The sequence below is a fragment of the Vanessa tameamea genome, chromosome 16, assembly GCF_037043105.1.
Source record: "Vanessa tameamea isolate UH-Manoa-2023 chromosome 16, ilVanTame1 primary haplotype, whole genome shotgun sequence".
Taxonomy (NCBI): Eukaryota; Metazoa; Arthropoda; class Insecta; order Lepidoptera; family Nymphalidae; genus Vanessa; species Vanessa tameamea.
In genome coordinates, this window is record NC_087324.1 from 7771308 (window position 1) to 7795075 (window position 23768).

A 23768-nucleotide genomic window follows, 5' to 3' on the forward strand; every position below is an offset into this window, starting at 1 on the left:
AGTACGCAAAAGCGTGACAGAATGAGAACTATTTCAAAGTCAAGAGCGGTAGATCGACACGGACTGTCTTGATCTACTCTAAATTACTGGGATAGTTTTATCTGTATTGAACAACGCTCTAATTTCCTAAGCTCTTTAAGAATAAACACAAATAAAATAAAATTTCAAGTAGTTAAAACAAGGATTGCGATAGATGTAATTTTTTTTTAATTTAAACCTCGTTTTCGTGGGAGTGGTCAACGAATTATAACACAGTTGGATACTTATGTTTTCGTTACAAAAATGGTTTAAAAAATGAGAAAAAAGACGTATTTACGATCCAATTTGAATTCCAATTTCTGTTAAGAGGTTTTTTTGGCTATAACATAAAAAGTTAATAAGATTTTTACAAATTTATGTTTGTGTATTTAAAACTTTAAACTGAACACATCGCTGGCCGGCTTGGCTTGGCTTGGCCGTGAATTTAAATATTAAGTGCAAATCACAAGATGAAATTACATTTACTGGAAAGCAAGTGCAGCGTATCGCCTGCTAAGATGCAGTGTAATGTTCAGTCACGTTTCACACATTTCATTGTTAGTCTATTTTATCCTGGAGCAAGTCTAACGGTATTCCTAAACTCGTTTTATAACGTTTATTTTCTACGCGCTTTTTAATCCCCGAAGTGATGTGACTAATTTAACGCTATTAAATAAAAATCTTTATTGTTTTATTTTATTAGAACACCTTGTTTATTAATAGAACGGGTTATATACCCGTATATCAATAATGTAGAGTATTTGCTGTGACGTAGACATAGGGGTAGGTAAATGGCTAGTATTTTATAAATAGAATGGTTTGAAATTTATAATGATGTACATATATCTTATAGTAGTTATAATTTTCGGCTATTCAAACAGGATAAATGATCCATCGGCTATATATTTCAATTTCGACATATTGCGGTCTGTGGGTCATATTTTAACATAAACGCATGTTAACCGGTCATTTGGTTTTAGTTTCTCATTAGCAATCACTTAAATGTTAGTCACATTCCAATATTTAACGCTATCTCGTATGACTCGACATTTCTTACAAATTATATTTGTTTTTAATATCCTAATATTTAAACAGATTAGTGTGTTTTAGATATCTATATACACGTTCTAATCCTTACTTTTTTAATTATTTTGTTTATGTAATGGGTAGGCTTACGGGCAAATGGACCACCTGATGGTAAGTGATCACCACCGCCCACAGACATTGGCGCTGTATGAAATAATAAAAATTCCTTACATCATCAAGATGCTATGCCCCTTGTGCCTGTAGTTACACTGGCTCACTCACCCTTCAAACCGGAAATCCACCATATAACAATACCAAGTATTACTGTTTGGCGGTAGAATATCTGATGAGCCCATCGGGGTAGGTACACGGTGGTACCTTGCACAAAATCCCTTCCGTCAAGTAACACTAGAAATGTAAATAACTTAAAAGTACATATACATATGTTATCTTAGTAATCTTTATGTGAGCCCTAATTATTATTATTTTTCAATTCATAAAGGAGAGATTGCATCTTATCAGATCAGGAAACAAATAGTGATCTTGGTCAATAGACATCTAATATGTTAGTGTATTGACCTTACGAAGTACTTACGTAGCGATTTCTCTGTGCGGTTCGATTGCACAGTTTTATCGAACGTGTGTATTATATATTGTTGCAGATTATTGCACAGTTGATAGATACATCATTGTCGAATGCATTTGCACAGTGTTATTGTAGCGTGTGGATGCGTCTATCTATCGCTCTGGTCATGCAGGTAGGGTTTGGAAAGATTTACAATTTTTCAAAGTCTTGCTACTTTTATAACTCGAGACATTCTAGAGTCAAAGTCCCGGAATGTACCGGGACTTCAAGACTTAAACACCATTCGGTTTGTTGTATATACATAATTAGCATTTTAATTATAGCGATAGCTAGCTTTATTGTGCTTACCTCGTGATAGCTAATCTTTTTTGTTTCTTGTATGAAATGTCGTAGATTTCAAAACAGACTACTACTTAGTAATTGTCATTTTATATATTATGTCGGTATTTAAATATTTCTAAAACGATATAAAATCAATGCCTGCACTTTTAATCAAACTCATACTTAGCAAATAATTATGTCCATTAGTAAATGTGATCACCATAATGTGATGTCATGTCATATGATTTCGATAAACAAGTTTCGAGTCTCGACTTGTTTTTCCCGGGTACGACAGTATTAAATCTCGCAAAAGTTCCACGACTTCGAGATATGAAACATCCTGGGATGTCATCTAAGCCTAAATCTAGCGTGCAACACATCGTGCTCAGGCACGGAAGAAGATCATCGTCTTCCGTTATTTTCGTGGACATGTTTCATATGCGAGCTTACGCGGAGAATCGATGATTGACAAATATCGGTAGCTTGTAGAGAATTTAGGGCCGTCTGATAAAACTGTGTAAATCGAATCGCTACGATATATCGTTGCTGTTTAATGCGGTGTCTAGGTTGTTTGTGTCTCTTGCGCTTGCAACGACACTGGGTCACCCTTTTTACTGGAACGCGGCGGTATGTGTTGCCGTTTAGAGATAAAATTATTGATATCAATGAAGTAGTAAAGTGTTATTGATTTGAAATGGGTAATATCCTTAAGACAGATTCTTTTTTTTATTTCTGACCAGCTTAGCCAAAACTAGTAAGTGCTTATCTTATAAAGCCTGTTTTGCTTGTTTTGAACATCTAAATTATGTTATACTAATTTTCGACTTAAGCCTCCAAAACATTTTACGGCGCATTGACATTTAATACGGTGTGTTGTTTAGTCTCGAGTCGACGACCTCATGTTATAAAAAGTAACTTGAAGCTGTCCGCCACATTACTGCAAATTGACTCCATATCAGCCGATGCCAATACAACTGTCGAGGTGCCTTATAACGACAGTTTCTTGACGATGTTTTCAATAAATCTATTCATATTTTAAATAGTTCTTATATTTAGCGACCGTATACAATTAATAGCTCTGACGTCGAACCCTTAATCATGAATGATCAAATTAAAGTATAATTGCTTTGTGAAATATGATTCATTGTAAATATTTTGACAGCTCGATTTCTTAACACTTCGCCGCCATTAAACTAATTTATTAATTGAACCGTCGAGATATCTTTAAACAATATTTTGGGTGGTCCACATTTCGTACCGTCCTAAAAGTAGATATTCAAAACCGTTGGCTGTTTACAATGTGGGCTTTTATTAAGATCGTTAAAGATTTATCGTGATGATTGATGAAAAAAAAGAGATATCGATTAATCGATAAAACACGTATCTCGATTGAAGAGATAAAATGATAACGGATACGCATTCAAAAATATTGTGCGCTCACATAGTGGTAATTAAAAAACAATACGGGGAAATTAGCTTCGTGAATTTCTCTGCAGCGGAGCTTTCGAAGGTTTTTATCTAGCCGGAGCTGAGAAGTAGAATCGATTTATTTAATTGAGCTCCCTTCTGGCTCTCCACCATGTAATGGTGTATTTTACTTTCACTGATCAAATTTTTGCTAAAAGCCGGTCCATGTTTCGCGAAAGTGGTTGGGTCGGGTGAAGGCTTATATATTAGCGGTCAACGCTGGTTAGCCTAGACATAACGTATTTCATTTCGTGGTCATAACTTCATATATTTTTAGATAGAAACAACACAGATATACAACTATATGACTCATGGCGAAATATATTTTAGGCTTTTAGCAAACACCTTACTTTATACTTGTACCTAAAATACCATCTTGCGGTTTCCGGTCTGAGTCATTAATGTTATAATAAAAACCATTTCATAATTCATTATGGTACAAATAGCGAAAATATTATATATATATATATATATTTAAAATTTACTATAAGCGATAAATGATACACGACATTTAACTATTTAATACGTAAATAAAGCCCAGTAGATAGAATGATACGATAGATAGAAACGAATTTTAATCGAATATCGGTTCTAATTTCGGCACAAGCTTTCAACTGCTTAATTTGTGTTTAATAATTTACGTCGTGCTCGATGGTGAAAACAGCATGTGTCGAATTCCGCACATATGCATCCACCAACTCACATTCGCATCGCAGCGAGATAGAATAAGCTAATGAGCGTCTATATTACAAACTCTGCAGGAATAATAAGATTTCACATTGTATGCAAACTGCTAACTAACTATAGTCGTTGAAGTCTCCACCGACAAATTTCTTCCTTGCTCGGCTCTTAACCTTTCTCGCTACACGAATTTTAATAAAGCTTCAGAGAATATTATTATTACGTAAACCTTTTACATATAAACTCATTTCATGATCTATAGAAAGTGTAGTTCGGCGAGCTATACGAGGGAAGGTTATTTTAATGCATAATTTTACAGAAATATGTCCCACTTAGGCCTATTGCTTATTATGTAATTTACTCAGGAATATTTATTGAAGTATTGCGGTAATTCCCTCAAGGAATTTGACTATGGAATAGTGATACGAGCACGCTCGCGATCCTTATTATGGACCCCTTCAATTCATGACACGTTTGAATAAATTGATATAAGCGCACGATTTTAAGAAACGACGTGTACTATGACACATTTACAAACTCCATTATAATTCAAGACGTAATAATATATTGAATTATTGTATTTAATAGATATACTATTTATGGATCGTAATATGTAGTTATGTATACGGTAGGTGAATTTTAAGAATATTTTTACCACAGATAATGTTGATACATTTAACGCTCGTAGTTATTTCAAAATTACGAATAAATAACAAGTTTGACATGTCTGTTTTGTTTATGTGCACTTAATAAAAAAGTTACATGGTCAAATATGGTAACTAATTTGACTCGTTGATGCCGTATTAACAAATATGGTTAGACTATATGTTATAGTAAAATTGTAGTAATTATGTCATTAAAGGTCTTGTGGCAGGCGCTCGTAAGTATATTTTTATAAATCAGATCTTTCTGTAAGAAAACTAGACGGTACCACGGCAGGTTAGTGTTGGATTTTAAACCAAATACAGACACAGTAAAAGTTCGTGCTAAGATATCATCTGACGATCGCACGCTCGCAGTTGACAGTCGTGATCGTGACTTTACACAATAAAACTCCTCGCTCCTGAAATATTATATTAAGAAATCAAGGGACAAATGACTGTACCTCATTCTTGACGGCCTTATTATATCCTTGTTATGAAGAAATTATATCTGAAATGAAGATTTCCAACTAACATACACTAGATTTAAGGTTGTGTACAGATAAAGATCATATTATTTATTTAGAGTTAAAGTATTAAGTATGCAAAATATATATTATTTGTCCTCTCATCCGACTTGAAGGCAATTACACGAATAGTTTGATGAATATAGTTTATTTACATAAATCTACAACATTTGCGATATTAGAGAAAATTCCTGTTTGACTTTCTACTGTATTTTTCAACTTACGTGTGAAAGGTTAAAGTAAAAGAGAGAGCTTCATACTAGCTTGGCGTTACAAATGAGGACATTATTTTTAATTTAGCAAGACTATTGCTGTAGATAAGATATAAGAACACTGGAGAGAGATATTTTTTTTATATAATTACTAATACAATTATTGTATACCTATATAACTCAGAACATGTATGTTTGAAGTAAATAAAGTAAAGTTCTAATACTGGTCGGAAGCCCCTTGCTTTGAGATACACTTTCACAAAGCTTCTCCAATGCGGTGTGGCAGGATTTCATCTGATACATGAACATTTCCTCACAATGATTTCCTTCACCGAACAATATGATTTATAAACGATAATTAAGCACATTAATACTCAATGCTTCCTTGGTTTTGAATCCTTGATTGTCAAGATTCACGTGTTTCATCCACTACGTTATCAATTATTAATTTTCTAGTTTCTGGAAACAGTATGCAAAATTTATATTTGTTTAGTTATTATTACTTTGATCGACAAGAACATATCAAACATACGGACAGCTTGAAGCGGAACATAGCTGATACGTAAATAGAGCAGTGTTATCTTTTCGAAACTGATACGAGGTAGGTACTTTTAATTCGATTGATATGATTTGCATTGAAATCATTAAATCGATTAATATTAAGTTTATGTGTAAATTATGTTTAAAAGTAAAACTTGATTTATTAAAGAGCTTAATTTAAAAAGACAATATTTCTTTTATTTTTATTAGTGTTAGTAGAGGTTTTATATGTAGATTATTTTGCCAATGCCACTTACGATAAAATATACACGAAGAAGATTGATCGGTTCCTTCGTGATAACAACGTTAATTAATAGTAAGATTAGCAACCATAATAACAGGTTTTTTTTGTAAATACTTCTAACCATTTAATAGTTAAAACAAGTATAAAATAAAAAATAAATTTTTAATCAATATATTATACTTATGTAGTTTAAATATGTTAAACATGTTCGGAATGTAGAGATCCTACCGAGAAAAACCCACCGAAACTCAATGGGTAACATCGAAAAGTCGATATTTGAAAGTGTCAATTTTCAAAGGTCACTTTAAAATATTACACTAACAATAAAAAAATCAATAAAAGAAAGGATATTATAAAATTGCACATAAATTAATAATGTATTACTTGCGAAAGCGCTATTAATGGTATTTATTAATATTTTAATAGTGAGAACGCTGTTAACATCATTTAATCTGTTTTGGAAATTAGTCATATTCCAAACTTTCTCTCTCGAATTAATACTTATTATTATTGCTTTACATCTTAATATTATGTATCTTAATAATATGTTAATGTAAGGTTATGTTTTATTTTAGGCTGATAACACTCGTAATGTTAGAGGCAATTTGTAATGATTTTTACGATCCATCAAACATTTACATAAAAAAAAAATGTTAGCTTTATGAAACATATAAACATTTTTTTTATGAAACTGTCCATTATAAAAGCAAATGTCATACTTCCTCTAGTCTGAAGAAGTGAGGCTTCAACGCCCTCTCTTCATGAGGACCTTTTTTATACTCCACTGTATATCATCAATGACTTTTACCTCGTGTTGTTAACGTCAAGCACTGGCTGTGTCCTTATATAAGTATGATATTTAATAATAATTAAATATGAAATATTATTAAGGAATTGTCAAGATGATACTAATAACTTTTCAAAATTGATTGTGGATTAGTACAAAGATATATATTTATTTCTATTTATCCTGTAGGAAACACAAAAATCCATAACGATTTCATTTTAAATGCACTTAATAGTATACCTACAGATAAGTAAGCCAAATAGACTGATACTAGAAACATCAGTACGGAAACGAGTACGAGTGGATATAGTATAGAAAAACCCATAAGTTCGCCTCAACACTGATTATTTTCCTAAATGTTGTCAACATTAAAAACAACCTCGTTTCACACAACCTTCGATAAAGGCCATTGTATGAATATGAGTCACTTAAAAAATATCTTTATAAATTTAATGGTGACATTTTCGATTTGTGATCAAGTACCTAATGAAGGTTAAAAAAAGGGAAATAATTACCTACTACCAATTATACATAATGTTCAACTGGTGGGTGAAATACCTCGTTCCATCGCCAAGCTCTTTTATTGCAGATCTGATTATATACTAAATCAAGGATAAAATCCTCATTCGTATATATATATTTTTTTCCTAACGATTAGTTCCACCGCAGAAATGGACGGTGCGATAAATTGTGATTTGTTGTTCGAAATTTGAAACATTTCGATATCCACTTATTTTATCAGCTATTAGTAAGTCGTTATTAGAATTTCTTATCGGTAGTATTGTTGATGCATCTTTCATTATGTAGAAGTGTCGAAAAGTGTAATACTATTTCTATACGGAGATTTTAAATTAAAAAAATTATGGCTTTCAAATATCGAACATTAATTTAATGAATTGATGCTTGCATAAAGAGGTTGGGTCTTTATTTTTACGTCATTATGTTATTTATTGTTATACAACATCGCTACAATCTGACACGTCATTTTTACGTGGACAGTGGCTTGTCACGTCAATAAAGGGACTGACGTTTTATTTAATTTATATTAATAGTTGGTTGCGTATGCAGCTAAAAAATATTATTACGAAAAACGGCTTTCGCGACGAGTTTTAAATGATGATTTCACGGAAATAATCAATGAATACAATATAAAATATTCTCAATGTAAGTCGATAAACCGATACACGATTAAAATAAGTTACAATGAAAATAACAAAGTTTTATAACATAATTACGTTTATTTTATAACATAATTATAAGTAGATAATTATGTTATAAAACTTTGTTATTTTCATTGTAACTTTTAAAAAAAAATATTTTTTTAATCCATTCTACAATTAACGTATAAAGTCACAAAAAAGCAATCCTGTCTTTTTGAGGAGAAGTGTATTTCACGAGATGACCATTCGTGCAGATTACCGATATTTTCTTTAAGCCGAGCATCAGGTAATTTATTTTCCCAAATTAAGCACATCAAAATTGAATGGTACATACCCAGTTTGATTCCATAATCATCGTGTAAGATTCAATAACCACTGGGTAAAAATTTGTGAGCAAAAATAAATATATCTATTACTCATACAGGTTGTTTAAAACGGAAATATTGATTGCGACTGCTTAATCTTTTTTTATTTTTCTCATTAATTGACATGTTGGTAAATTGTTGGCAATTCATCTTATCGATAATAAAATTTGTATATTTATTTTCAGGTATATACAGTAAATGAAATAAAATAATTGTCGCCTAATAACAACAAGGCGCCTTGGGAAGAGAATTATCTTCTACATAGTTTTATGTCTCACTTACCTATGACGTACGTTCGTCCTGTTTTAGCCTTTTAGCACATAAATAACTAAGTATCTATTATTGTTTGAGGTGCCGGTATAAAAACTATTAATTAAGTATAAAAATATTAAATTAATTGAAAGATATTTAATATTAAGTACAGAGCTATTTTCTTTTATCTTTTATAATAATTATTGTTGTTGTTAATTGAGGTGTATTATAAAAAAAGTTTATTACCTACGACGTGTCGGTTATTTAAGACTAGCGGCCCGTCCCGGTTTCGCACGGGTGTTTTTTTTTAAATTAAGAAATTGGCCTTTTTAAAAGAAATACTGTCGTCTAATATTTGCAAATTATGTTCGGTTTCTTTTAAATAGAAGATTACCAAAGTATACTATATTTCGAAGCAAAAATTTTAAAATATTTAAGTCACTTTTCTTGTGAATCAAATAATGAATGAAACATGTCCCGCGAAGTTTTATAGCTTTTTTTCTTAAGTGTTCTTAAAACAAATATTGGTGACAGTAAAAGGGTCACAAATGCCAACATTCAATGTATATTGAAAGAAACCGCCCGAGCCCTCCCAGGTTGTATTCCGATATTGATCTTTAATCGATTCTTTCTACGACGCTGTGGAATAATAAATGCTATTAAAATCAATTTTGTTCTCTGTAAGCATCGAAATTGCAGCTTATCATTTACGATCTTCTTAAATAAATTGTTCTACACCTTATAATATAAGAGATTGTGTTTTATCATTATTGTTTCTTTTATTTTTATCTACTGTATTCAAATATAAAAATAATGTGAAAACATGTATTTTATAAATCTTGTATATTGTTTTTACATTCGTAATTAATATTATTTTGTGTTGATTATTATCACACACTATTAATAAAATGCCGATAGTATTTAATTACATATAATAATGTTTTAATGTGTGAAGGAAATAACTAAAATAAAAGTTATTTTAAACAATCTCAGGTCGAATTTAAGCAAGAATAAAAAACCATAAAACAGAAAACGTAAAATGCGAAAAGAACTCGTTATTACCCTTACCAGTTACCACATCCTTTAATATTGAACTTTGTGATTGTGATACTTGGTTAGGGGCCATTATGTCTTAAAATTTTTAAGTAATTCCGAAAGTGGCCGCGGTCTTGTTTTACGAGTGAGCCCAATTCGCTCATATCCTCCCAGACATATTGCCGTATGCAAATTTAATGATATGTTGTTTATTTACACTCACACCGACGTCGTCTCCGAAACTCAGAAACGAGTTTATTTATCGCCATCGTTGAAAAGATTTATTGAGATTTCGCTACAATCTAATCCTAATAGCCGCAGCCTTAATTATTGTTTAAAGGAAAAAATATATAATTAATACCTATTTGTAATTTTTAACATCATACGATGATATATTTTATGTATTAAATACTGCGCAGGTATTTTAAATGTAACACAACACTATTATTTTCGACGAGATCATAAATATTATCACAGCAACAAGTTATCTTTATAATCCTATAGGAGTTAGTAGCGAGGTTAACGACCCTCGAAACTCAAGCTTCAAAACAGAACCTGCTGTTATAAACCATATAAACTCTCATATGTCTTCTAATTGTAGGTAACTGCCGATGATACTTAAAACTCATAATTTAAAAGTTCAAGCTTACTGTCAAATATAGGAAAAAATGCTTTATTGAGCCTTTTATTATACCTTCTCAATCCCCACACCCTTTGTATCCGATACAATACAAGCCGATGTAAACTGATAAATGTGTAAACGTGCCGTATTTATTTGTATCGTTCTTGAACGCTATCGATTCAATTCTGATTTTGTTTTCTTTGTTCCAGGTATGTCCTTCGTGATATGTTATCGCCTTTGAAGTAAGTTACGTATTAATAAGTACTAGTATTATGTTTTATCATATCTAGGAAACAATATTACTAAAAACCCTACTTAAACCCTACTTAAAGTCAATACTAATTTACTTCTTATTTAAATTTATTATAATGTTAGTAAATATTGAAATAAAGATGTCCATACGTCTGGCACGAGCTCCATTTACAAGTAATTGGACATGGTTTTCAAACTTATGAAGACGTTTTCTTGCCTTTGATTCACCGTGTAAATGATTTGAAAGTAAAGAGAAAAAATAAAACAAATTCAGCCATAATAACATAAGTCGTCATCATGTAAGATATTTAGCAATAGTTACAACTTACAGATACCTTACGTACGTAGTAATCTTACGTAGGTAACTTGCAGATGTTAAATGGCTTTGCTTAATTATCTAGTCTTGCCGACAAAGTGCGCGTTAGGGCGGACAATCGAATCAGTCTCGACAATTTCTCCGACAACCTACCTTTGTCCTTTGCTCTTTGTGGTGTAGCGCGTGACAGTGCGTGTCATATTTCGTGACGCTATCTTTTGTGCCTTCGGTCACAAGGACAAGTTTTGTACCGTAATCATTTTTCTTTACTGTAACCGCCTTTTGTTGTTACACTTACGTTATTAATTTTCATAACTGTATATGAAGATCTGTTTTTACTTGTTTTTAAACAATGTTGTCTTCGTTTTGTGTTTTGTTGCACTGGGTTTAAGCTGTCGGTATTTGAACGTGCATTGCAATAGTTGTTTTAATAATAATGTAGTTTATGACATCTATAAATATGTACAAAGATACTTGACTGTAGGCCATATGGCCCTGCATACAGTCATTCGAGATATTGGGTCAAAGCGGCATTAGCCTATCAGCCTGGAGAGGTCGTTCAGTTCTCATCGGTGGCAGCGAAGTGATCGATAATCGAATTAGGTCGGGTAGCCCATAATTGTAAAGAGTTTTATCTGCGCAATAAAAAGCAGGTAGTTGCGTTCTCGGAATGTAAGGCCACTCGAGGACGTCTCGACATATTTAAAATTCAGATTTAATGGTCCCATTCGGGAAAGTGAGTTTTTTTAGTTTTTGCACAAATATTTGCTTTAAATGACCGACGAAGCCCTTGGATTCCATGTGTTTTGTTTTCAGACTAAATATAGCGACGATCGGAATTCCGATAAAGGAATTGTATTAACAGACTACATTTTAATATTTCTTTTATTTCGGATAATAAAGAAATTCATGAATATTTAAATTCTTTTATCAATTGATTAAATTAAAATTTAATACACGCTTCCAAATAGCAAAATAATAAAACGTTTCTATGTTATTTTGAATTGTAATACATTCAAGCAAAAGTTCAAACACAATCCAACTAGGTATAGTGTTCATTTTTGTTTTATAATAATTTTAATTTTTAACTTACTTTAAAGTTTTATCGTGTATATTCACTTGGTCTACATATGCGTAAATTTACCCATTCAAAGACGTTCTGAGAAAATACGTTCATTAACCATTTTTTATAAGATTTTAGAAGATCATTGGTGTAAAAAATCACTGTCGGCGGGCGCCGCCCCTTACTTAAATCGTTATTTATTTAGTATTTCTTAGAAATTTTTAGGATCATGACCACTCATTGTATAAATGTAACCGCCATATCAATGAACTTTTTAACTTTACATACGAAATAATTAAGCTAATTTTCTTGTCGATAAAAATGTAGTACTTACTATGCTTTAGAATTTTAAATTATAGTATCCGAAATAAAATATCATACAATCTAAGAAATGTGACTTATAGTGGGTGTGTTAACCTCTGCTAAGTAATTAGGTTGACCAGCCAGCAATCGATAACAGCTGTGCGTCGACATTCCCTGCTTTCAGTATTGATTAGTATGCCACTGGTAGAATTCCCTATTACTAATAATAAACCATCATTTTTAGAAGTGATAATAATGATTATAGTAGTGCATAACAAATCGAAGCGATTTATCTGCTGTTTGTTGTATTATCAAGTTATCTGCAAATTGTGCCATCATAATGAAAACTGAACCTCAATTTGCATGCTTAAATTACTTTCATTATAAACAATAATTTTAGATGTTTATTGAAGTCGAAATATTAGTGTATTAAAAAAGCAAATATAATTTACGATTTAATACAAAATATTTGTATAGAATTTCACTAAAAAGTATTTATAAAAAGAATACCTATAATAAATATATTGTTCAAAAACGTAATCTATTGTATTTGAAATTAAATTACAGCCAAATCATCTAAACTACATAACAATGAATAACAATAACGCTTATGCTGTAAAACTTAAGTATTCTAACCTAAACCGCTGATTTGTATCATTTTTCAACTTCAAAACACGCATTACGTGGCATTTCATGTTACATATGATTCATATAAACGATAATCTTGAACGTTGATTAATTGAAACTTGTGAAAATATAAAAGGAAAAACAGGCAGCCGACATCAAGATCGAATAAACCGGTTTTAGAGTTTACTATCTGAGAACCAATGCCATGTTCGAAATCATACGTTTCCAATTTGAGCGCAAGTAAAGATTTTTGAGGATCATCACACCTTACATTTTTGACTCTTTATAATAATAATCGTCTTAATAAAGCGTGACATTCTATGAAATTAAGATGTTAAATTAACGTGTGATGGAGTACACATTAAGCAAACCGCATAAATCAAGGCTCGATTTGATACGCACCAAGTGTACATTCGTTCCGGAATCGGTTGCCTAAAGTCGTAAAATCATTTGTAATCACGTTAAAACCGATATGAGAAATCGAAGCTAGCTTATAACGGTCCTTTATTGATTGATTAAGCGATGATTGTATGTAAATTTTGAGGTCGCGAAACAATACCTACATTTCTATAAATGTTTTGAATATAAATATTTTAACTAGCAACGTTTTATTTTAATTGACCAGCAATTTCCTTTGCATGAACTTATATTGTAAAATATTATGTGTTTCACATAACTCTATTTCTTGATTGCGGAATTTTAGTATAACCATATAATATTTTTTCCTACATTTATAAAATATCCTATCCTTAAAGTATATTAATAGATTTATTAAAAAAAATGTATTAGCATTTTGCTGTTTCATTTAACGTAATAATATCAGTATATTTCTAGGAAATGAAATAGTTGCCGTTCTGCGATACTGGAATAAACCCTTCATCGAGTATAATGTTTATGTCGATATGCACATGGTGGATTTTAACCGTATGGCGGCAATAAAACTGGCAAATAGCTTGTGACGTTCATTTATGTTTTCCACGCGGATATGACGTGCACCGCACTGCAGTTTGTTTTTATTTTGTCCACACTTCCCAAACATTTGTTACCACATGTGCTACGGTTTAATGATCTGATATTACATCATTTTTAGATATAATAGAATAAACTATATTATGTAATTCCAAATGCTTAGTATTTTATTTGATTATACCTGATATTCTACAGGACATTAAATGTATTCCTATTTAGTGAGAAGTTACTTAGGAAGACTTTTCAATTTTTTATATTTGAAGTAAATTAGTCGTTAATAAAATGAATTGTCAAAAATATTACTATTAAGTACATTTAATCTGCTGTATTTCTTATTTATTTGTGTTGGCACATCTATAATTTAGCTCATAGTCGTTATTGATCACGGATTGTTAAACTTGAAGACATTATGCTAAACGACAATGGGGCTATGGATTTCGTTCAACTGAAGACCAGTTGGTCGAGAACACAGCTTTCTTCTTTACCGAAGTGGCGATTGCGAGTGATACAGACATACTATCATTAAACAAATAGTCATAATAAGCCATGATGACACATAAGAAATAAAAACCAGCATATTGGATATCTGCAGATAAGTCACCTTTCCTCACAGTCTAGCCCTACTAGAAGTCTGAGGAGAATTGATCCCTGGCAAAAGAATAATTTATGAGTGGGGGTAACCACCTAGACAGGCCTGCATAAAATCTTGCACCAGGTAATATTTCCACCGGGTTTCATCATAGCATCTGCTTTATTGTTATTTAAGCGAATACAAACTAAGTCGAAAGTAAGTTTAACATAATGTTTGATCAAGACTTAGCAGCACACCAATCTAAATCTAAAATAAACAAACAATGAAAATAGTATGAGAAGAGCTGACCTGCGTTATCTCAATGTAAATATTAATGCTTAAACATGTATTTGACGTGTTCTAGTTATGTACGGGCACCGACTATTATGTCTAAAATCGAATCTTTCGTTTTGTACGTCAAGTCATCATCGTGTATTGTATTCGATAGAACATGTGTGAGCAAATAATATATTAGGAGCAGAGCAGTGAATCTCGATCTCTGTCAATATTGCTGATTGGAAATGTAGGGCCTTTATCCTTTTATTTATTTCCTTCGGCCTTAGCCGATTGAACAATTCCAACAGAATTATTCAATGGGTTTACTCTACCCTTAACTTAACTTTATAATAAATAATCTTTGATTTGTTTTTTCATTTAAAACAAAATGATTTATATTATATCATAAGATTTTCTTGATTTTAATTTAAGTATACTTTTGCACATTTTTTTATTCATTATTTTTTATTTGTTTGTTTCTTAATTAATCCTATAACTTATTTTTCTGTGTATTTATTTATTAGGACTACTTTTTTACAACGTTATATGAGACTAAATAAACCATTACAATTTTTATAGGTATCGAAGTGATTATTTATAAGTAGGTACAGCTTAAATCATTCTCAAAACGGATCTAGGTATGGCAAAATATTCTTACAAAGCCCACACCTTCCTATTCGAAGAAATATATGAATCACTAGAAGCTGTTAAGTTTATTAACAAAAAACTGCCCACGTCTTAATACGCTATTCGTTAAGCAAGCCTCATGTCCTAATCTAATCTGAATAGTCGCGATCTAAAGCGTTGGGCGGTGGAATGTTTGCCTATGTTAAGGTTGACTTATAAGGATGTAGGGGAAAGGGGACGCGTTATCTGTGTCGGGCAGCAGTGCGTGACCGCTCATCTCGTTACGTCCCTACGGAATACAGGCAGCTATGTTAAGTAATCGAGTTTATTGCGGTATAGTTATAACACTTTTTAAACGTCATACGTTCGTTTTATTAATAGATAATATTTTATTACGGTATTAACCCTACCGATATATTTATGTTTAGTCAATATTAAATTGTTTCTAAATAATAATTGCTATATAATTATGGAAGGAAATCATCTAAAAAAAACTTACGTGGTTTAAGTGGAAATAGCGAGAGCTCTTGAGACGTTTGTTAGGGCAGTCAGTTTAAAAAAATACTTGGGTTTTACGTTGCGTGACTTTTTGTATCCGGTGGATAGACAGTCAGCCGGATGGTTTACCGTCATGGCCCACTTACAGCTGCATGTACAGAACTCGCCGACATGCACAATATACGGATGGAGTAGTGTAGTTCCTAGTTACCACAATCGAACGAATAAAACGGCGGTTATGTTGCGCAGTAAAAGCGCGAAGTCCATAAGATTAAATCTGCAAAAGGAAGGAAGGGACTTGTGTTGTTTAATAGTAAATCATAACAACTAAAATTAGTGTAACGTATAATGTTTATTATTACATTTGCTAGTTCATTAGATTATTATTGACCTTGACGGTACGATTAGATACTTGGTCATAATCAATAATGTCAATGATATGCTAAATTTAATTCATCGACCTGAATTGTTTAATCAATTCGACGCCATTGCGACATTTTAATTGTAATTCGATCCGGCTTACTCTTATTTGTAGTGTGAAAGAAACATATAGTTATAAGTATATAAAACTTAAGTCAAAGTGTCGCCGGGAAACAAGTTTTACTACTTCAAAACATTAAGTTTTCACGCCTGAGAGTTGTGAGCGTCTCTCCTTCAGAAACTTCTTGACGTAACTTTACGAATTCACTAACATATTTATGAACTATACCTAGATACGTATAATGCATTTTAGTTTATGTTTTCGTAAAAAAGTTCTAATTACTTTAAAAATTTAAAATAAAAATAAAAAATATATGTCTCTCAATAAATCAGGAATACATATTTCTGTAAAATACTTTTATATATAAAAACAAATAGCTTTTCAATTTTCGTATATTATGACTAGAGCAAACCTTTTTTTTCATTTAAAATATATCAGGCTTTAAACAAGAACTTCGTCGCAGATTGCTTTCATTCATTTTATGCGTACCTAGACGTAATTTCAGAATTTTTTTATATTTATTCACAGTATATTTCTTCATGAATATACATTTAAATTTGTTAAAACTAGGTCGCTTTAACTTTGTTCATATAGATACGATGCAATTATTTTAAGGAGTTTTATTTTATATTTTGAAAAATATAAAACGAAATTCGTCCGTTTACTGCACTTCGGGATAAGTATAGCAATTAAGCATGAATTAAGTATTGCATAAACTGTGACAGATGCTAATTAATTGGCAGTGAAAAATATCCAATTAAGTTAACATTTGAGTAATTCATTAAACGAATACTTTTACCTCGATAACGATCCCCGTCTGAGATTTGTGATGATTATCTGTGACGAAGTACAAATATATATGTATTTTCAAAAGTAATATATAACAAGCAGTAATATATTTTTAAGTTTTAACAGCTATTTTAATAAAAAGCCATTTTATTATAATAGCTACCTTTGATTGTTTTTATTATAAATCAATTAAAGATAATCACTATTTTTGCAATAAAATACTTAAGACGAGGCAAGAAAAAAAAGTGAATAAACCGTTTCCGTTACGTGTCACAAATTAATTTGTTTTGAGGTCAACTTAATACGTATGATGAAATCTTTTAATTATACAATATACTAAAATTTTCCCTTTTAACAGGACTAATTAAGTATAGTATTATTTTTATTGAAATATTTATATAAAAATAACTCTCATATCCTATGAATACTCGCTTTAAATTACCTTATATATTCTTGCCTACTCTAGTTTCTTTGCACCTGGGCGAGTCGGTGTGAATTAGTGTGATTGGATTATGAACATATTATATATATTGTTATTATGTTTATTTTTATATCATGCATCTATATTTTGAAGTAGACAATGATTATTTATTTAAATAAGATCTATAGACACATACGTCCATATTTAATGCCGCCGCTACACATAGGTTCCATTTTTTTTCTTTTATTTGCTGACAACACTAATAATGATAGAACATAATCACCTGATTATGTTTTATTGGTTGATTTACGTTAACATTCATACAGTTAACTTAAAAATGTTCTCCGAGCAGTATAAGGTTAAGATATTAATAGAACAAAATAAAAGATGGACTCGTGCCAGGAAATGAATGGGCGAGAATCGCGTAATTGTATTTAATGAATATTGCAACAGAAAAGTTGTAAAGCCGCTTGATGTTGGAAGCGTATGCCTTCCTGTAGTAAAAAAACTCGCACAATTTTTTTAAAAACTTTAACCGTTTACGTCTGCTAATTTTAATCAGTGAGTGCTTATGAGTTTTAAAACAAATTAAACTGAGGTTTATGTTTCAGGCAAGTGTAATTACTTTAATATAAAAACTCAATTAGTAGCTATGTAAAAAAATCTAGTCTTCCATAAAAAAATACGCAGCCGTTTTAATATAAAAATGTAGATAGTAATATATGATATCAATTTTTACATTTTTAGTAAAATAACACATGAAATTGTAATGCTCATGTCTTTTAAAGGTATCCAACAAACATATCCAACTTCTATTATTTTTATCCTAAGAAAACTAGTGATTAGTATTTAATTTAAATTAACTTTCAAACATTTACAGACTAAATGGTCGTTCAATTAATTTCTAGGCACTAAAACTAAAAAATGTATAATGGGTTAAATACTTTCTGTGATAAAAACGTAAAACAACTGTTACCCAGGATATCCATTCTTATCTCGTTTACAACGTTTTTTAAATGAGGTTTAAAATAACAGCCGTATAGAAGCAGAAGGTATATAAAGTATACGGTATCTGTAGTCTAGCTTCTTGTTTCATTCTTGTTTACTTTGTAGAATCCTAGGTTTAGGGTTAAAAATAATCCCCGTCTGAGTATTACGGCGCCTCCAGGTGCCTCTTTTCTGAGTCTAAGCTATGCTATACGCTTCCCTCTCTAGTTTCGAGTGAACCTTATACACTGGCAATAAAGTCTCTTTTTAAATGAATTGACTTAATAAAATCGATTAGAAGTTGTTTACGGAGCGGATTTGTATCGAAGGTGTAATCTGGCGCTTGGCGTATCGAAAGTGGCGTGTTTCGTGTCTTTAGGAGATAGATATCGTGCTTAAAGTTATTGAGTTTGGTTCGTCTAAGCTTTTAGATGATATTAATACTATTAATGGTCTTTTCTTTTCTTTTGCTATTAGAAACATTTAAGAATATACACAATAGATAAGATAAAGGAATAATGTTTTAAAATCAGAAGAAATTATATTACCATGAGATGTTTATGTGATTTAAGCTACTAGTCAATGCTTAGAAAGCTTGTACGTACTTTGCGCCGGCGCCGGTACGGGCGCCGCGTATATTAGCATTCTACGTATCGCGTGTTGGCAAGCTATTTCTTGCGGTCAGGGCTGTCGTTACATCAATTTATAAAATCCAGATAAATGTACGTACTCATATAACATAAGATAAAAATCGTTCATAAGGATACGAATGATATTATAATAATAATTCGTGAACATCGAAAACTCTTATACAATTAATGAAAATTTGCATTCAAACTGTATTGTGCCATAGACGTGTAAACAAATGGAGTTTTGACCACACGCGATACAAGTTTATATGTATGCATAGTGTAATTAGTATCCAAGCTGGATAATTAAATTTTTTATTATTAATTTAATGATAACTTTATAGATCATTTTTTACTAGTTTTTTAAGTGTTGTAGTAATAATATCGATACTTAAATTATTATAGAAAACATTGAAAAACATTTAAGAGATTGTGAGTGAAATTATGCTTTAATATTAAGAAATATAATTATCATTGTCGATCTGCCTGTGAAAACTAAATACAATACTGAATACATCTTTTAAAAATAGTTTTTATAACAAAGTATATTTACTCTTGAACGTACTAGTTACTTATCTGTGAACGGATGACTGTCTGCGACAGTGTACAATAATAGATGGGGAAGTTGACATAGTGACTTTCCATCCGGGTCAGTGCTGGTCATCAAGCAGCCCTGTCGACGCGACGAGCTACGCATGCGCAAGGTCGGCGGGTGCGCCTCTATCGCCGACGGCGCCTATTGAGCATCTTAACGACAAGCAAATTACGGCTCTTTGTTCGTTACTATTGGACATAGATTCCCGAAGTGATCGCCCTTTGGTCAATGTTTGTTTAAGCAATTGCAATAAATCAGTGTGTCGATTCTCAGCTTTCAAGTGACGTCCTATTTTAGACGCCTTTAATAGCTAACATGCACCAGTGACGGTCGTATGTATCTAATGCGTCAATTCAGTGTATCCATGCAAAACAATAACACGATTGTATATAAGTATAATTATATATTATATTATATAATGTCATTGTTTAAACTATTCGTATTGTAATCACATACGCGTAGCCTTTAACAATTATACTTTATATGTTATCGTTATATCAGATCTTAAAGAATTAAAATATTTTTTTTATTTTAAATCATGATATGTTATCTGCTTACATTATACATTTGTACCTTGTCGATAAAATATACGATGACTGTAATATTTTTACCAAAAAATATTTGTATTTTTTAAGATAAATTAAAAGTATATATCCTTAAAATTTAACACATGTCGGTACAAAAATAATTTATATTATCCGTCAATAGTAAAAACCTCACGCTTAGGCAGAAAAATTTAAAACAATGTCTACCATTACGAAATAAAAACTATAACAAATAGCATAAACGACACGCACAAATTATTTTTACAAGTCACGCACACGCACACTAGTCTAGAAGTTAGTAAAACTTAATTTTAGTAAAAGAAAAAATATTTCATATTACAAAAAAAAAAAAACTTATTTTAATGTTTAAATATTGCTCAATAAAAAACAAAGGAATATTATATCTAAAAACAAACATGCTTTTTTAACATATAAGATACATACATTTCAGTTTCCATGTTTCAATGTTGTTTAACACAGACTAGTGATGTCTTCCCCAAGCCACGCAGGTTAAGTGCGAGTAGGTACGAGTAGGTATTTAAGTACATAGTCACGCAAACCACACGCACATATAGAATATGAAGATATGTATTTGCGCGTTAGGTTGGTTGTCCACAACAATGATAAATATATCCCTTATATTAACTGATTAAATGAGTTTTTAAATATTTTATTCATATAATTATAAATAATAAACAATACAATATTGACGGGAGAAATTGTCTCTTCTTAATTGTTTTTTAATCAACTACCGAAACAGGAAAGAGAGAGCTAGGTAGATACAGATTAGAGTAATTTGTAATAGATTCGAATAAAACAGGGAACCCTGAAAACAGAAAAATCTTTAAAATAACTAAATTAACCCGAATGGCCAGATAAGCGTTCCACTACTAGGTTAAGCCTTTGCATTTGGTAGATTAATCATTTAACAAGAAGGTATTCCTTCACCGGCGAGTATGAGATGAATTTCAAACATAAATTAAGCATGAAAACTTATATTGTCTGGGTGCAGCCCGTTCGTTTGATAATCATGTATTCAAAACACTCGGCCATCTTAGCGACGAGCATAGTACAACATGACAATTGGTATACGTGAAATTATACCTAGTTTTCCTTGTTATAACTCCCGTAACTGCAATATTGTATCATTATGACATAATGTTTATTTTGGTTCTGAGAGCGCATTGACACAGCTTGTTTTGTATCGCAATGACGGTTAATCGATTGATAACGAGCAAGTGTTCACCGTATCTTATTACCGGGGCGTTGGTGCTCACATTCCTGCATGTTTTGTTCACTTGATAATTATGCTAAGGCCATTATGATATAAATCTTTATGTATATTAATTTGGTACTGAACTCGGCAAATATTCTTTTAAGCTTTTTTTCTTTACGCGTCTTTAAAAAGATAGGGATAATATTTAACGTGTAGGTTTATATTTTTTTCTAAAAATTTTATTTTCAGTCAATTCAATCACTAGAACAATAAGGAATATTAGTTTAAAACTTAGATTTTAAAACGATTTTCTTAGAGAACATTCAAGAAATTTTGCTATAATTATACAACTGTTGAGGTAGGACGGATTACATACGATCATCCAAGTTATCTGCCACAATCATCATCATCAGCACATGTCAGTCCACTGCTGGACATAGACTGCTGCCAGACACGCTAATGAGATCAGCTCTTTCAATCTCTGCTTTATGAACACACTAGACTGCGTTTCTCGACATGCGATCTCCCCTCATGTACCAGTCTGTTCCAACGGCTATTAGCGGCACATGTGACCTGCGTATTGCCACTTCAGCTTGTTAATTTGCTGAGCAATGTCAGTAACCTTGGCTCTCTGACCTTCTCTCGATTTCGACTATTCTTCGGCTAATCATTAAGCATGCTAGCCAGCTATAGCTATCCAATACTAAGGCCTAATATTAATAAAGGCTAATATTTTGCCTATTACAATTTTCCTCATATGCTTTATAGGTCGCCATCCATGATGTTGCGTTGATATAAATAAAAAATATCTTGTAAATAAACTCTATATTTCTCATTACAATATATTACAGTATGTATAGCCTTTATATATAATTATTATATAATTTATGACGAATTCTTGGACGGACTTTCTTATGGTAAAATTGGATAGAATGTGATTTACAGACTTCAATTCTAATTCTTTTTTATTGATACAAACAAACAAAAATATTATAATGTATAATAATTCATTTAGTGAATATTTCGCTGTTAGTGCGCATAACATAGTAATTACCTACATCACGTTATACTCGTATGTCATTGAAGAACACTGTTGTTCTAATGACTAGTTATTGATTAGTGTCATAGGTTTTTTTTACATGCCGTGTTATTATTTTGGTTTTGGGTGTATTGTTACACTCACACTCAAAATTGCATCAGAATTACTATTTAAGAATATTATGTACATACATTTATACAATTTATAACTTTGAATGTTTTTTTTTAAATTTATTGTTATTTATTCTTTTTTTTAGACATTAATATTGTTTTTGTTTGTGATTTGTTGTTTATTTTGCCCAATGATGATTAAGGTTTTCATTTTTTAATAGTTATCCGGGATCAATGCATTTTTAATTTTAGCTTTACGCTTTTAAACCGAATTGAATAGTCAACTATTTGAATCAACTATTTGAAAGCGAAAAGCCATCCGTTTTAACTTTTCCATGTCTTTTATTATTGATAAACTGAAATACTGCGCATAACAACTCATAAAAATGTTTACCTGATTGGTTCATCTATTTATTTATATTTGTTCACGGTGATCTGTCATCTTATTGAAGCACGAGATATAATAATACCATTTGGTTCGTATAGTTTTACCTGCGTTCAACGAAACTGATCCACTTAAACTAATAACCCTCTGGGGAAGCGTGATGATGTACTTATGTTCTATAACCTTTGTCAATTAATGGACTGATTATAGCAAAAATATGTTTTTCAAATGAAAATATCTACCATTTTGATTTGAAAAACATATTTTTGCGATATCTTATTGCGTTCAAACAATAAACTCTTCAGCTTAATATAATACATGGCATATTATTATAATTAAAATAGGTATGTCATATAGAAGTAATCTAGTAAGGACTATGTATCGTTATTAGCACTTGTACAGTAAGTATGCCTTGCTTTATGTATTGCATTTATTATCAAGCTTAGATTAAGTGCTGTCGATACATTAAATAGAATTGTATTAGTTCACTACGTTACACCAATACTTTGATAAATAGTATTTGTTCTGTTGATGTATGTTTACGTATATATATATATATATATATATATATATATATATATATAT

At 31.2% G+C, this 23768-nt stretch overlaps 2 protein-coding genes across 4 annotated transcripts in view; one reads left to right on the forward strand and one right to left on the reverse strand.

The window, feature by feature from the left end:
* The window catches only part of LOC113402931 (pyrimidodiazepine synthase-like), a 186134-nt gene that overhangs the window by 46362 nt on the left and 116004 nt on the right, over window positions 1-23768 (reverse strand). The gene's annotated exons all lie outside the window — the stretch shown is intronic.
* Window positions 1-23768, forward strand: part of LOC113403044 (breast cancer anti-estrogen resistance protein 1) — a 58599-nt gene that overhangs the window by 9721 nt on the left and 25110 nt on the right. The window contains exon 2 of one of the 3 annotated variants that reach the window (XM_026643466.2): window positions 10694-10726. The exons of the other annotated variants lie outside the window; for them this stretch is intronic. The gene's annotated coding sequence lies outside the window, so the exon portion shown is untranslated. The remainder of the gene's footprint in view (window positions 1-10693; window positions 10727-23768) is intronic. 3 annotated transcript variants of the gene reach the window in all.